Source organism: Elephantulus edwardii, unplaced genomic scaffold (assembly GCF_000299155.1).
Source record: "Elephantulus edwardii isolate Elephantulus edwardi_28Jun2011 unplaced genomic scaffold, EleEdw1.0 scaffold00047, whole genome shotgun sequence".
Classification (NCBI taxonomy): Eukaryota; Metazoa; Chordata; class Mammalia; order Macroscelidea; family Macroscelididae; genus Elephantulus; species Elephantulus edwardii.
This window is the reverse complement of record NW_006399797.1, coordinates 6034289-6048635: the sequence shown is the minus strand read 5'-3', so window position 1 is coordinate 6048635 and position 14347 is coordinate 6034289.

Here is a 14347-nt window from a genome sequence, read left to right as displayed (position 1 = left end):
CAGGTGTTATTGGTACCAGGTGTACGGTACAACAGATGTTATGATACCAGGTGTACTGTACAACAGGTGTTATTGGTACCAGGTGTACGGTACAAGAGGTGTTATGATACCAGGTATATGGTACAACAGGTGTTATGGTACCAGGTGTATGGTACAACAGATTGAAATGTGCCATCTTCCTGATCTCTGGTAAGTTTTGAGTAAGTTGTTGCAACAACTGTGTATTTTGAATGCCTCCCCACCTCCTATTTGGCTTATTTTCTAGTCCTTGTGGCACAATGGTTAAGCATTTGCCTGCTACATTAAAGATCAGCAGTTAGAACCTACCAGTGGCTCCACGGAAGACAAGCCTTGGTGATCTGTTCCCATAAAGATTGCAACCCAGGGTCTGTGCAGTAGGGTTGCTAGTCTGTCTTCATCTGGAAACTCTACAAAACCTATGCCTACTGTGGACTGGAAATATAAAGGCATACATTGATAGTGAGCTCTGGTAACATAGTTTTAAAGGAGTTGTGCTGCTAACCCAAAGTCCATGCCTCTCATGTTATTTGAATCCACCAAGAGCTCCACAGGGAAAAGGTGAGCAGTCTCCTCCTGTGTAATTTACAGCCTTGGAAACCCAGTGGAGGGACAGTCAGCGGTCGATTCTGACTCAATGACAATGAGAGAGAATATTATTTAGAAATTGTCATTTCTGATTTCTTACACACAAACCACACCACAGAATGACAGCCCTGGGAGATGACATAAAAAGTGAGGGAGAGGCAACAGAAGTGAGATAGAGCTTTCTTCCCTTAATTTTGGAGTCAGAAAGCCTACCTGACTCCAAAAGAAGTTATGTCCCTCTTTTTAAAGGCACAGAGTCACTGTCTAAACTTCAGAGGGAGAAATGTCATGTTCTTCTCTGTCTTAGATAAAACTCATTTCCACAGGACAACACTTCCAGTAAATACTCTCAAAGGGGGTTGCCAGGAAATACCAGTGTTAATTGTGAGACCAGAGAGATCATGCTCTGCCAGAAAGCAGGCTCCACTGGCTTTGCTGCTTCCTGCCCAGCTGGTTACCCACAGCTCGTACATTGCCAAAAACACTGTAGTGCCTCAAGAAATGTATGACTGTCTTATGGAGCATATGCAATTTCTTATGGATCACAGATGATGATTGGGTTAAGTACACTTGGAGTACTTAACTCTACATTCTAGGCTCTTCCCAGAGCTCGAAATGTGCCATTAGCGATTTAGAAAAAAAGAAACTGCCAACATTGTCCTACCAAGAGCCTGTTGTGGTGCACCACTGAGTCGGAACCAACCCACAGCTGACTGTCCAGCGTGTTTACAGAGGCAGTATATAGCACAGGAGGACACTGCCCATCTTTCTCTCAAAGAGCAGTTGACGAGTTTGAACTGTGTGCCTTTGGGTTGGCAGTACAAGTTCCTACCACTAAGCCACCTTGGATCCACAAATAGCACCCATGGAAGTAATAACCATGATTGTAATAATCAAATTACATACTGCATGTGGGAAAATATGCTGGTTAAGACTAATATTTAAACTCTGACCTAGTGGAATAACTGGAATAACCCTAAGAAAAATGATGAAGAGTAAGTCAACAAGATAAAGTGGCATCTACTGTCTATCAACTCTTCATGACTGTTCCTATGCTTACTGCCTTCCTACTGCCTCTTTCTGGTCCTCCCCCTTAACTCACATTGAGAAGAATGGGAATCCTAGAACACTTGATTGTGCTCATGCAAAACTTATTTCTAGACCAAGAAGCTGCTGTCTGGATAAAACAAGGGAACACTGCATAGTCCAAAGTCAAGAAAGGAGTGTGTCAGAGATGTATTATTTATCCATGTATTTTCAATCTATATGCTGAAGAGTTCATTCAAACAGCTAGGCTTTTTGAAGAATAATGTCTTCTCTGGATTGGAGGAAAATCATCAATAGCCTGTGTTATGCAGATAACCCAACCTTGTGCCCTGGAAGTGAGGAAGCCTTGAAACCACTTGCTAAAGAAGATCAAGGGCCACAGCCTTCAATACGGATTACAACTCAACATCAAAAAAATAAAATTCCTCACTACCAGGCCAATAGGTAGCATAATAGACCAAGGATTGATGTTGTTAATGACTTAATCTTACTTGGATCCACAAACACCACCACTGACACCAAAAGTCAGAAAATCAAAAGATGAACTGCATTGGGGAAATCTGCTGTCAAGGATCTCTCCTGTCAAGGTCAGTTTAAAGACAAATGCATACTTGGTTCAAGCCATGGTCTTCTCAATTGCTTGCTAAGCTTCTGAAATCTGGACTGAGGATGGCAGAAGCAGCAGCAATGCCTCTGAGTTGTGAACTGGAAAGGAGTATTGAAAATACCATGGACTCTCTACGAAGGCAGAGCCAAAAGCGAAGAAGGGAGCCCCTGCCCTTCCCAAAACTGAAGCCAAAGCAAAGGCATTAAAGGCCAACAAGGCATCCTGAAGGGCATCCAAAGGCAAAAAAAAAAAAAAAAAAGATCCGCACGTCACCCACCTTCCGGCGGCCTAAGACGCTGAGACTCGTAGGCAGCGCAAATACCCCCAGAAGAGCGCCCCAGGAGAAACAAGCTTGACCACTATGCCATCATCAAGTTTCCCCTGACCACGGAGTCAGCCATGAAGAAGATAGAAGATAACAATACACTTGTGTTCATTGTGGATGTCAAGGCCAACAAGCACCAAATCAAACAAGCTGTAAAGAAACTCTATGACACTTTGATTAGGCCTGGTGGGGAGAAGAAGGTCTATGCTTGACTTGCTCCTGACTATGATGCTTAGGATGTTGCCAACAAAATTGGAATCATCTAAGCTGAGTCCAGTTGGCTAATTCTAAATACAATTTTTTTCTCACCAAAATAAAAAAGAAAAGAAAAAGAAAATACCATGACTGCCAAGAGAACAAGCAGGTCTATAATGGAGAAAGTGGAAAGCAGGTGCTCATTGGAGACAAGGATGGTGAAACTGTCTCACATACTTTGGATATGGTATAAGGAGGGACTAATCCTTGGAGAAAAGACATCATCATTCTTGTAAAAGTAGAGGGTCAGTATATGAGGAAGACCCTTGATGAGATGAATTAACATGGTGATTGTGGTGATAGGGTCAGGCATGACATAGATAATGAAGTTTACCCAGGCTAGGGCAAGGTTCACAGCCATTGTTCATGGGGTTGCTATGAGGTTTGTCCACTTGAGGGCACATAACTAGAGCTTTCACTCCAGAGTCCTCTCCAGGGACACTGTAAGGGTTAACATGGAATGGAGCCGATTGGTAGAAATGCTCATTATCTTCATGCTAACTCAGGCCATTGATTGTTGCTATCAGAGTGGAAGAGCAAGAACTGAATTATGGACAGCTAGAGAAATGACGAGAGGGATATGGGAATAACAACAAGCAAAATAGAAATGAAAGCTGTTTGAGGCAATATGAAGACATGGTTAGTATGAGAAAGGACATTCCAGATGTATATGCAGGAAATATGCTAAATAGTGAATCAGTTCAATTCAGAATTGGGTACGTTGCTGTCGTTTCCTCTGCTTTGTCTTTGCATCGCCATTTAATGGATAATAGCATACCTGCTAGCACAGGGGAAAGAGGTGAGGTAGCGTTCATCAGCTTCAGCTATGCAGTTGTTCAGAGGGAGCTCTGGACGCACAGTCCATAGGGAGTTGTGTTGCTAACCCACAGGCCCTGTCTTTCTATCAGTTCAAGTTTATTACCACTCTGAGGGGAGAGATGGGCAATCTCCTCCCATGTGATTTACTGCCTCAGAAATCCCTTGTATGAGTTGGTTTTGACTCCATGGAAATGAATGAGATTTCCCCACCCTCCATATTTTGGCTTCTTTTTAGTTTGTGTGGTTCATTGTTAAATGCTGTATTTGTATATTGCTGCCATAACAAATGACCACAGACTTAGTGGCTTAAAGCAAGACAAATTTATTATCAGACATTCCTCTAGGTCGGAAGTCTTACATGAATCTCACTGGGCTAAAATCAAGATATTGGCAGGATAGCATTCCTTCTGGGACTCTAAGAGGTAATCAATATTCTTGCCTTTCCCTCTCCCACCTTCTACCCCCGCCACCTCCTTTCTTTGGCTCATGGCCTCCTTCCTTCATCTTCAAGCTCAACATGGCAGGTCAATTCCTTTTATATCGCATCACTCTGATCTTAACTTCTGTCTTCGCATTTCCCTCTCTGCCTCTGACTCTCCTGTCTACCTTTTCCTTCTTGATCCTCCTGATTACGTTGGGAAAATCTAGATTATGAAAGATCATCTGCCTATTCTACAGTTGTGTTGTTGTTGAGTCGACCATGACTCATAGCAACCATGTGAACAACAGATCTGAACTTCGTCCTATCCTGTACGTACATCCTCACAATCTCTGAGGGGCTTGAGCTCGGCGTTACAACCACTGTGCCAATCCATCTTGTTGGGGTCTTTCTCTCCGTATCTGACCCTCCACCTTTCGCAGCATGATGTCTGTTTCCAAGGACTGGCCTCTCTTGACAATATACTCAAAGTATTTGAGATGAAGTTTTACCATATTTGCCTTTAAGGAGTACTTTTATTTCTTTCAAGATAGATGTGTTTGCTCACTTGACAGTCCATGGGAAATTCAGTATCCTTAATTCCATCTTCAACCTGAATTTCCCTTTACCATACACTCTAGCATATCCACAGGTTCTGAAGAATTGAATGTAGATTTTTTTAATGTAGACTATTTTCTACCAATCACAAAATCTTTGCTAGAACAACACTGTCAATTTTTACCAAGTATTCTTGGAAACCAAGAACTCTGAATGTCAGTTATTTGTTTTTCTTCTTATGGGTTTGCTGGAAAGAGAAGTAACAATCCCAACCATCTGTCATTTAAACAAGGGAAGTATTGCTTTTAACTAAAAACCGATTTGTCAAAATAGCAATACCATCTATACTACAGCACAGACAGGACTCCTTTTGAAGTGGCTGATAGGATGGTGCATCTGACACTCAGCACCACACTTTCTTTAACCAGGACTGCCCAGTTCTCAGTTGCCTTGCACGCTTCTCCTACAGGCAGCCAAGACAAGAAAAAGAGGGCCTGGTCCTCTGCTGATGGGGCAACACAGAGCTCTTCAGTCCTAAGGACATCAGCCATGTGTTTGGGCCACTTTTCTATTTTCTGTCAAAATAGAAAGCTGACTTACTGAATGACCTCTGGTTATTTCTTTTTCAATCCAAGCTATGTCATAGAGTTATGGTTGAGACTATTAGCAATCGGACGTATTCAAGCCCTGTATTGGCTGAACTTCAAGGACAAAGAATGACTTGGATAGGCTATTGTTTTTGAAAACGTTAGTAGGTATCACTCTTTGGCATAAAAGTCAGAGTTGAAGTTACAAAGCATGATCGTTTCAGAAAATAATACATTTCTGATTTTATCTTTTTACAAAGTAATTTCCTGAATATTCCTTTAAACTGGCCACCAAGGCCATTTCCTTGAATACAAAAGCTTACTCTTAAAACGGTAGAGTGAATGTGCAATTTCAAGAGCTCTTTGTGGTATGTGTCAGAAGGATTAAGATTGAGATTGTATGGCTGTTTTAGGCATTTAAAAGAGGCATTCTAGACTCTAACAGTGACCATTTACTGAACACCTTCTTTTGGTGCCAGAACTTTCCAGCATGATTTAAGTACATTTCCTATGATCCTCTGAACCACTTCTTAGTTAAGTATTTTGTTATTGCTGGGTGCCATCTAGTACGATCCATAGCCACCTGCAAACAACAAATATGAACCCTGTCCTATCTTGTACCATCCGTACCAGCTCTGACATACTTGAACCCATTCAGTCACTGTGTCAATCCATCTGGTTGAGGAGGTTCCCTTCTTTTGCCGACCTTTCCAGGCCAAGGAATAATCTCTTCTAGCAATATGCCCAAAGCACGTAAGACAAAGCTTTATCATCTTAGCCTCCAAGGAGCATGATGGCTGCACCTTCTCCAAGATATATCTGTTTGTTCTTTTGGCAGTCTATGAAGATTCAGTTCTTTTCTTCAACATCACAGCTCAAAGGTATCAATTCTTCTTCTGTCGCCCTTATTCATCCAGCTCTCAGATGCATAACAAGTGATTGAAAAGACCATGGCCTGAATCTAGTGCACCTTCGTTCTCACACTGATAGCACTGTTGTTGTTGTTGCTGTTGTTGTTATGTGCCATCGAGTTGCTTGTGACTCATAGTGACCCTATGTACAACAGCCCTAAACTCTGCTCTGTCCTGTGCCGATCTCACTGCCCCTGGCCCACCCATCCCGATTACCCCAGTCATTGAATCAATCCACCTCATAGAGGGTCTTCCCCTCCTGTGCTGTCCCTCCATCCTCTAAGAATGATGCCCCTCTCCAAGGAATGGTCCCTCCTTACAACATGTCCAAAGTATGTCAGACGAAGCCCCAGAATCCTTGCCTCCAAGGAGCATCCCGGTTTAACCTTCTCTAGGATGAATCTGTTTGTTTTCTTGGCAGTCTCTGGTACATTCAATACTCTTCTCCAGCACCACAGCTCAAAGGCATCAATTCTCCTTCTGTCCTCCCTAGTCATTGTCCAACTTTTGATGCATAACGAATGATTGCAAAGACCATGGCTTGTATCAGACTCACCTTATTCTCCAGAGTGGCACCATTGCTCTTCCATACTTTGGAGAGGTCCCTAACAGCACTACTCCTCAATAATTTGAAGAGATCCCTGGCTGCCGACTTTCCCAGTGCAATACTGCTCCTGATCTTCTGACTGCTGGTCAACCGAGGTTGTTGATTGTGGACGCATGTATGATGGATCTTTTAAGTTTCAATCTTTTCTCTAACCATCATGATGCTGCCTACTGATTCAATAGTGAGGATTTTTGTTTTCTTTATGTTGAAGTGCAATCTATATTAAAAGCAGCAGTGTTTGATCCTTTGCAGCAAGCACCTCAATTTCTCTTCATTTTCAGCAAACAAGGTTGTGCCATCTGCATAACCTAGGTTATTGATGAGTCTTCTTCTGATCCTGATGCCAGATTCTTCTTCATAGAGTGCAACTTTTCAAATAATTTGTTCAATATAGAGATTAAATAGGTGTGGAAAGAGGATACAACACCCTTCGTTATTTTAAACTGTGCAGTTTTCCCTTCCTTTGTGTAACAGCCTCTTGTTCTGAGTTTTGGTTTCACATGAGCACAATTCCATGTTCTGGGATTCCTAGTCTTCTTCTCAAGGTTTGCCATAATTTGTTATAATTCACACAGACAAATGCTTTTTTCATAGTCAATGTAGCACAAATACACATTCTTCTGGTATTCTTTGCTTTCAGTCAGGATCCATCTGACATTAGCAATGGTATCCTTAGTGTTACAGCATCTTCTAAGTCCAACTTGAACTGCATTAATGATAATTGGTGACTAGAATGCAAAAGTTTGTAACAACAAAGAAGGAATGGTAATAAAAAAATATGAAGTTGGTGGCAGAAATGAGGCTGGGAATAGAATGATCAAATTTTGTACATTAAGTGATTCATTCATTGCAAATACCTTTAAAAAAAACACAAATGGCAACTTTACACATTGACCTCACCTGATAGACTGCATAGAAATCAGAGTGACTATTTCTGTGGAAGGAATCATTGGAGAAGCTCAATATTTAGCAGTTAAAACCAGGCCAGGTGCTGACTGTTTATGGAACAGACCAGAAATTACTTATGTGAAAATTCGAATTAAGGCTGAAGAAAATGAAAACAAGTAATTGAGAATAAAAAAATTATGTGAGTCTATGCTACATGAACTGTGACACTGATGTGTCAAATGCATTAATGGTTGGTTACCCAATGTGGACAGAGAGTGGGGTGGAGCTCCCTGATGAAAACAAGCTTGGAAGGAGGAGTGGCATCCACTTCCATAATAGCTTGCCTCCGGAAACCCTTGAAACCTGGAGAGAGGATGACAGGCACCCAAGCTTTGAGGACTCTCCTTCATAGGGTTGCTATGAGTCGCTTGCGACTCGACGGCACTTAACAACAACAACAACAACAACATGCCACATGAATTTAAAAATCATCTCAAGAACAGGTTTGAAGCATTAAACACCAATGATTGAAAACCAGAGGTGTTATGGGATGACATCAAGTAGATTATATAGGAAGGAAGCAAAAGATTATTACAAAGACAGAGGAGAAATAATAAAAATGAATGTCAGTAGAGACTCTGAAAATTGTACTAGAGCATAGAAAAACCAAAACAAAGGAAAGAGATGCTGACGTAAAAGAGCTGAAGATTTCAAAGCGACGCTCCAGAAGATGAAGCAAAGTATAACAGAATGTGCAGAGAGCTGGAAATGGACAATAAAAAGAGAAGAAATCACTTGGCATTTCTAAAGCTGAAAGAACTGAAAAACAAATTCAAGCCTTGAGTTGTGAAACTGAGAGGTGCTATAAGCAAAATCTAGAACGGTCCAGGACGCATCAAACGAAGATTGGGAGAACACACAGACTATTTGTAGCAAAAGAATTGGCTAACATGGAAATATTTTTCAGAAAGTACTATATGATTAAGAGCCAGTGGTAGTGAAGGAAAAGGTTCAAGCTTAACTGAAGGCATTCACAACAATTAAAACCCCAGGAATCAATGTGGTACCAGTTAACCTGGACATGCTCACCTGTCTGTGCCAGGAAATTTGGATGACAGCTGCCTGGCTGATTGGCTGGAAGAGATCCATATTTGTTTTCATTCCCAAGCAAGGGGGTCCAAAAAAAATGTGGAAATTATAAAATAATATTCTTTTTTAAAAAAAATAATATTCTTAATATCATATGCAAATAAAAATCTTGTTGGTCATTAAAAAAAATTGCTAGAGCAGTACAGAGGGAGAGGTATTAAAAAGATAAAGACACAAAGAGAGGTATTAAGAACAAGGAAATTTAGGATGAACAGGGTGAAGAAATTCACCTCATGTGACAAACTATTAAATGGCAGAAACAGGAAATCACTCCCTGGCTACCTGACTGAAAGGAGCCCTGGAGGTATAGGCTGTAAAATGCGAGGCTGCTAGGTGAGATTGTTTCTAATCCAGCAGCCACTCTGCAGGAAGGACCATCTCTTCCCATTAGATCTACAGCCTCAGAAACTTGATAGAGGGTCCGGATGAGTCAGAACTGACTGGATAGTTGTGGCTTTGATTTTGCTTTTGGTTTTATCTGACTGACTCTAAAACCATTGCTCTCTCATGAAGGAGATAAATATGAGTAACTCATCCCTGAATGCCTTAATGCCTGTAAGGTCAGTGGTGGCAAAGGAGTTCCTTTGATGAGGTCTTGAAGTCGCCAGCTTATGTCTATGAATTCTCAATCACCTATCTCTTTAACTAATTATGCTCTGCTTATCTCATAACAAATCAGCAGGATATCACTTACCAATCTTTCCCTTTGTTTTTGGTGCTATGTATTATCTCCTCTCCCAAAAGATAGTTATGTACTGACTTAGAAGGAAATGGAGAAACTAAGGGTACAAGAGGGGAAGATGTTGTTGTTATTATTGTTATGAGCCGTTGAGTTGCTTGCAACTCATAGCGACCCTATGTACAACAGCTCTAAACTCTGCTCTGTCCTGTGCCAATCTCATTGTCTCCGATACACTCATCTGGATTGCCCCAGTCACTGAATCAATCCATCTCCCAGAGGGCCTTCCCCTCCTGCGCCTGCCCTCCACCCTCCCAAGCATGATGTCCTTCTCCAAGGACAGGTCTCTCCTTACAACATGACCAAAATATGTCAGATGAAGTTGCCTCCAAGGAGCAGCCCAGTTTAACCCTCTCCAAGATTCTGCTGAGATTATCCCAAAATGACTGGAACAGCACATCAGCAGAGAACTGCCAGAAGTCCAGGCTGGGTTTAGGAGGGGTTGTGGTACTAGAGATATTGTAGCTAATATTAGATGGATCTTGGCTGAAAGCAAGGAGTACCAGAGGAATGTCTATCTGTGCTTCATTAATTATGCAAAGGCTTTTGACTGGGTGGACCATAACAAACTGTGGCTGACTCTGAGAAGAATGGGAATTCCAGAACACTTGATTGTGCTAATGAGAAACCTATACTTGGACCAAGAGGCAGTCGTCAGAACAGAGCAAGGAAAACACTGCATGGTTCAAAATTGGGAAGGGTGTACGCCAGGGATGCATCCTATCTCCATACCTTTTCAACCTATATGCAGAACAGATTATCCGGGAGGCTGGGCTCTATGAGGAGAAATGTGGGGTCAAGATTGGTGGACAATCTATCAACAATCTGCGTTATGCGGATGACACAACCCTGCTTGCTGAAACTGAGGACCTGAAGCACTTGCTGCTGAGGGTCAGGGACTGCAGCCTTCAATGTGGATTGAGGCTCAATATCAAGAAAACAAAGATTCTCACCACTGGACCAATTGGCAGCATCAGGATGGATGGTGAAGAGATTGAGATTGTTCACAGCTTTAGTCTGCTTGGCTCCACAATCAACACTCTTGGCACCAGCAGCCAGGAAATTAAAAGACGTATTGCGATGGGAAAGTCTGCTGTTAGGGACCTCTCCAAAGTACTGAAGAGCAACGGTGTCTCTCTGGAGACTAAGGTGCGTCTGGTACAGGCCATGGTCTCTGCAATCACTTGTTATGCATCAGAGAGCTGGACAATGACCAGGGTGGATAGAAGGAGAATTGATGCATTTGAGTTTTGGTGCTGGAGAAGAGTGCTGAGGGTACCATGGACTGCTAAGAGGGGAAGATAAAAGAAGAAAAAAAACCAGACAGAGCCTATTTGGTAAGAGAGTAGCTCACGCCTGTTGTTCTTGGGTTCCATCATGTCGACCACAACTCATAGAGACTTATGCACAACCGAGCAGAACCTCATCTTATCCTGTGACAGCCTCACGATCTCTGCCATGAAGAGCACTGAGAAAACGGCACACACTGTTTGGAAAGAACACTATGCAGCAACACTTGGAAACTACGTTGCCCTGTTTCTTACTTGGCCTCTTTTGCCTGCTTCCTCAGAGAAGATATATCTCTGAACTAAAATTTAATATTTGACCAAACCAAACAACTAAAAAAAGTTAATTAAAAACAGACTTGTGAATTTTCAACTTTTGTAAAGATGTTATTGTGAGTGAAATTCCACTTTTCTAAGATTACTCTAAAATCTAACAGTACAATATGCATTGCAATAAGAGACGTGACCTAAAACACAAGGACTTCCTAAAACAAATGGGAACGTTTTCCCAGACCCCATACCATTTGCATAGCACAAAACTGCTATTTGAACTAGTCCTTCAGGACACAGAGCCTCTTTATTTTACAGTACAATTGGATACAAGAAGTAATACTGATAATACAGCTTAAAGAATGTATTTTTGCAAGTGTTTTCATTTACTTATAGAATTATACAGACATATTTAACTTCCTAAGTAATATAATTCTGGTATCACTGCCTTCCTTTTTTCCCTGGTCTCTTAAAAATCATCTTCCTTTTAGGACTTCCTCTTCAATATTGCTATTGACACTCTTTTTCATTAAATTAGAAATTCATACAAAATTTTGGAGAAAGAGTGATACAGATAGTTTTGACCTCGACTTCAAACCTTCACAGATGGTCCATAAAATGCAGAGGAGCCAGGACAGCTTTCAGCACAGTCTTTTACTCTGCATTGTTATCTCTAAAAAATGGCAACTCTCCATTAGGAAAGAATATGTATTTCATAACTGCAGTATTGCTTTAAAGGTCCTTACCCAAAATAGGCTAAGTGAGCCACAAAAAGGCTTGAACATTTCTGCTCATTTTACTGAATAAACCCTAAAGTTTGCTACTGCAATCATAACAGCTTTTTGCATCAATGCATTTTAGCACTATTTATATTACTCATCTAGTCACTCTGTAAAGTTTTGGGGGGAAAAGTGTTGTAAGGTACCATAAAGTTGCCTCCAACATAATTTGCCCATATGTAAAAACAAACAAACAAAAAAACCAACACAACAAACCTCTGCCTTGTTCCACACTATCCTTACAATCTTTGCTGTGCTTAAACTCATCATAGCAGACACTGTATCAACCTATTTTACTGAAGGTCTTCCTCTCCTCTAACTCTCATTATTCCAAAGTTGAAGTCCTCATCCAGAGACTGGCCTTCCAGATAGTATGCCCAAAGTATGTGAGATAAATTCTTACCATACTCACTTCTAAGGAGCACTCTGGCTGCACTTCTTGCAAGACAGATTTGTTTGTTCTTTTGGCAGTCCATAAGAGTTTTGTCAATAGTCTTCGCCAACTCACAATTCAAAAGCACCAATTGTTTAGTCATCCAACTTTCACATGCATGTGAAATAATTGAAAATAAGGTAGGCAGATTTAGACAGTGCATGAGAGCAGAAAGAAAACTGCCTGGAGAATGTGAAGAATGCTGAGGTGGGACAGAGGATTGTAAGGATGGGAACTACTGATGACTTTCACTTTAAAGAGGGTACTGGATAGCATGGTGTAAAAAGAACAAGAGCCACATGGGGATGTCCATATCTGACCTTTACTTGCTTCACAAAGAAGAGCTACTTTAGTTAACAGAATCAATAACACTAAACTAATTCCCACGAGGTCAGACATGTATCTCCCACTTTCCACTATCTCTTCCTATTCATCTGAACACCAATCTTACTGCTTTACTACGTCTAAAAATCCAATGCAATAGCTCACAGACCACACAGAACCATCTTGGGGAAGTCAAAAGGTTATAATCCAGATTGGTAGCATAATAACATCAGGACAGATTCTGAAATGTCCACACAGTCACCTCAACCTTGACTCTCACAGCTCTAGACTAATATTACAAAGTTCTCAGTCCTGCCAATATTGACTCTCCTCTCCCACCCCCCAAATGGTCCAATAAACTTGGGCAAAGGCTTTTAGCTTAGCTCTGGTTCCATCTGTGAGAGGCATAACAGCCGCCTCAATCTCATGTCAGGTCTCTCTGGTCCTATGCTTGGCCTATGGCTGCTACTGCTGTAGGTATAAGTGGAGCAAGAATTTCTAGGCTCAAAGAACATCCTCCACATGCTTATTTCTCCTTTGCTGGTTGTGAGAGGGACCCTCTGATGAAATGGCTCAAATTTATTGGCAGTAAATCCCCCTGTAGAATTGTGAGATAGCCAGTCTCATTGTGGATAGGCTAATAAGTGCTAGTCACACATTCCTGTCCATCCACATGATCAAGTCAGATTCGATGGCTAGGAAAATCATATTGAAAGATAAACTTCATATATGATGCAAAAGGAACATATGCAACCTCCTGGGCAAGGCTGAGTCTGACTTCTGCCTGCCTTAGGAAGGGGAATTGTCCCCATCAATAATATCCATAGAACTAAACAAGTAGCTACATTGTCAGTCATGCCACCTTTCATACTCCTACACCTATTGCTATGAATCACTGGGTCCAATGTTTGCTGCAAATTGACTCACAGACTTTACTCACAGTTGTGGGGTTTGTTAAAGAGAAAGGTTAGGGTGGTGAGAAAGAATATCACACAATGCAGGTCCAGGCTTAGTCAGCAGCCTAAAGCTAGATTAACAAGGCACAATTCCTCCTTTAGTTCAAACAGCTTCTCAGTGAACAAGTGAAATTCTAGATTCAGTTAGCAGCACAACTGCTGCTGCTCTAGTTTCCTCAATTGTCCAGCAAACTATTTCAGAGCAGTTACAAGTCAGCTTTTCATTCAACCATGTAGCAAGAAAAACCTATAACTGTGGCTTCATCCTTAACATTTTTCTGGCTACATTGTGCCACAGTTACTTCACAGCAGTGTCACAGTCTCTTCACCCTCTCACCACCACTATCTTTCACAGTGTGGAAAGCACTCTCTTATTTTGGCCCCACAGGTGTTGCTGATTTGCAAGACCATAGGTCTGAAGTTAAAATAGCTGGAGACCATGACCCAATGAGGGCTAACGAAATGGATAGAAAAGCCAGTTTTTAGGATTTCTGACATCACCCATGGGTAAAGATAATTCCACTGGCAGGGGAATAAAATGAGAAAATATCCTAACAGTCACAAGCAATATTCTCTGCCAGGTAGGCCCTATGCCAGCTACTTGGAATATACTGCCATTTGAAACTCAAGAAAAAGGACAATTTTTGTGCTTATTTAGTCATTCAAGCTACATTCAAACATATTTTCTCAGTGGCTCATTATGTGATTTAAGAAGTACAGAAAAAAAAAGAAAGAAGGGAGGAGTGAAAGGAGGCAAATCAAGTGGAAGAAAGGAAGAAAAAG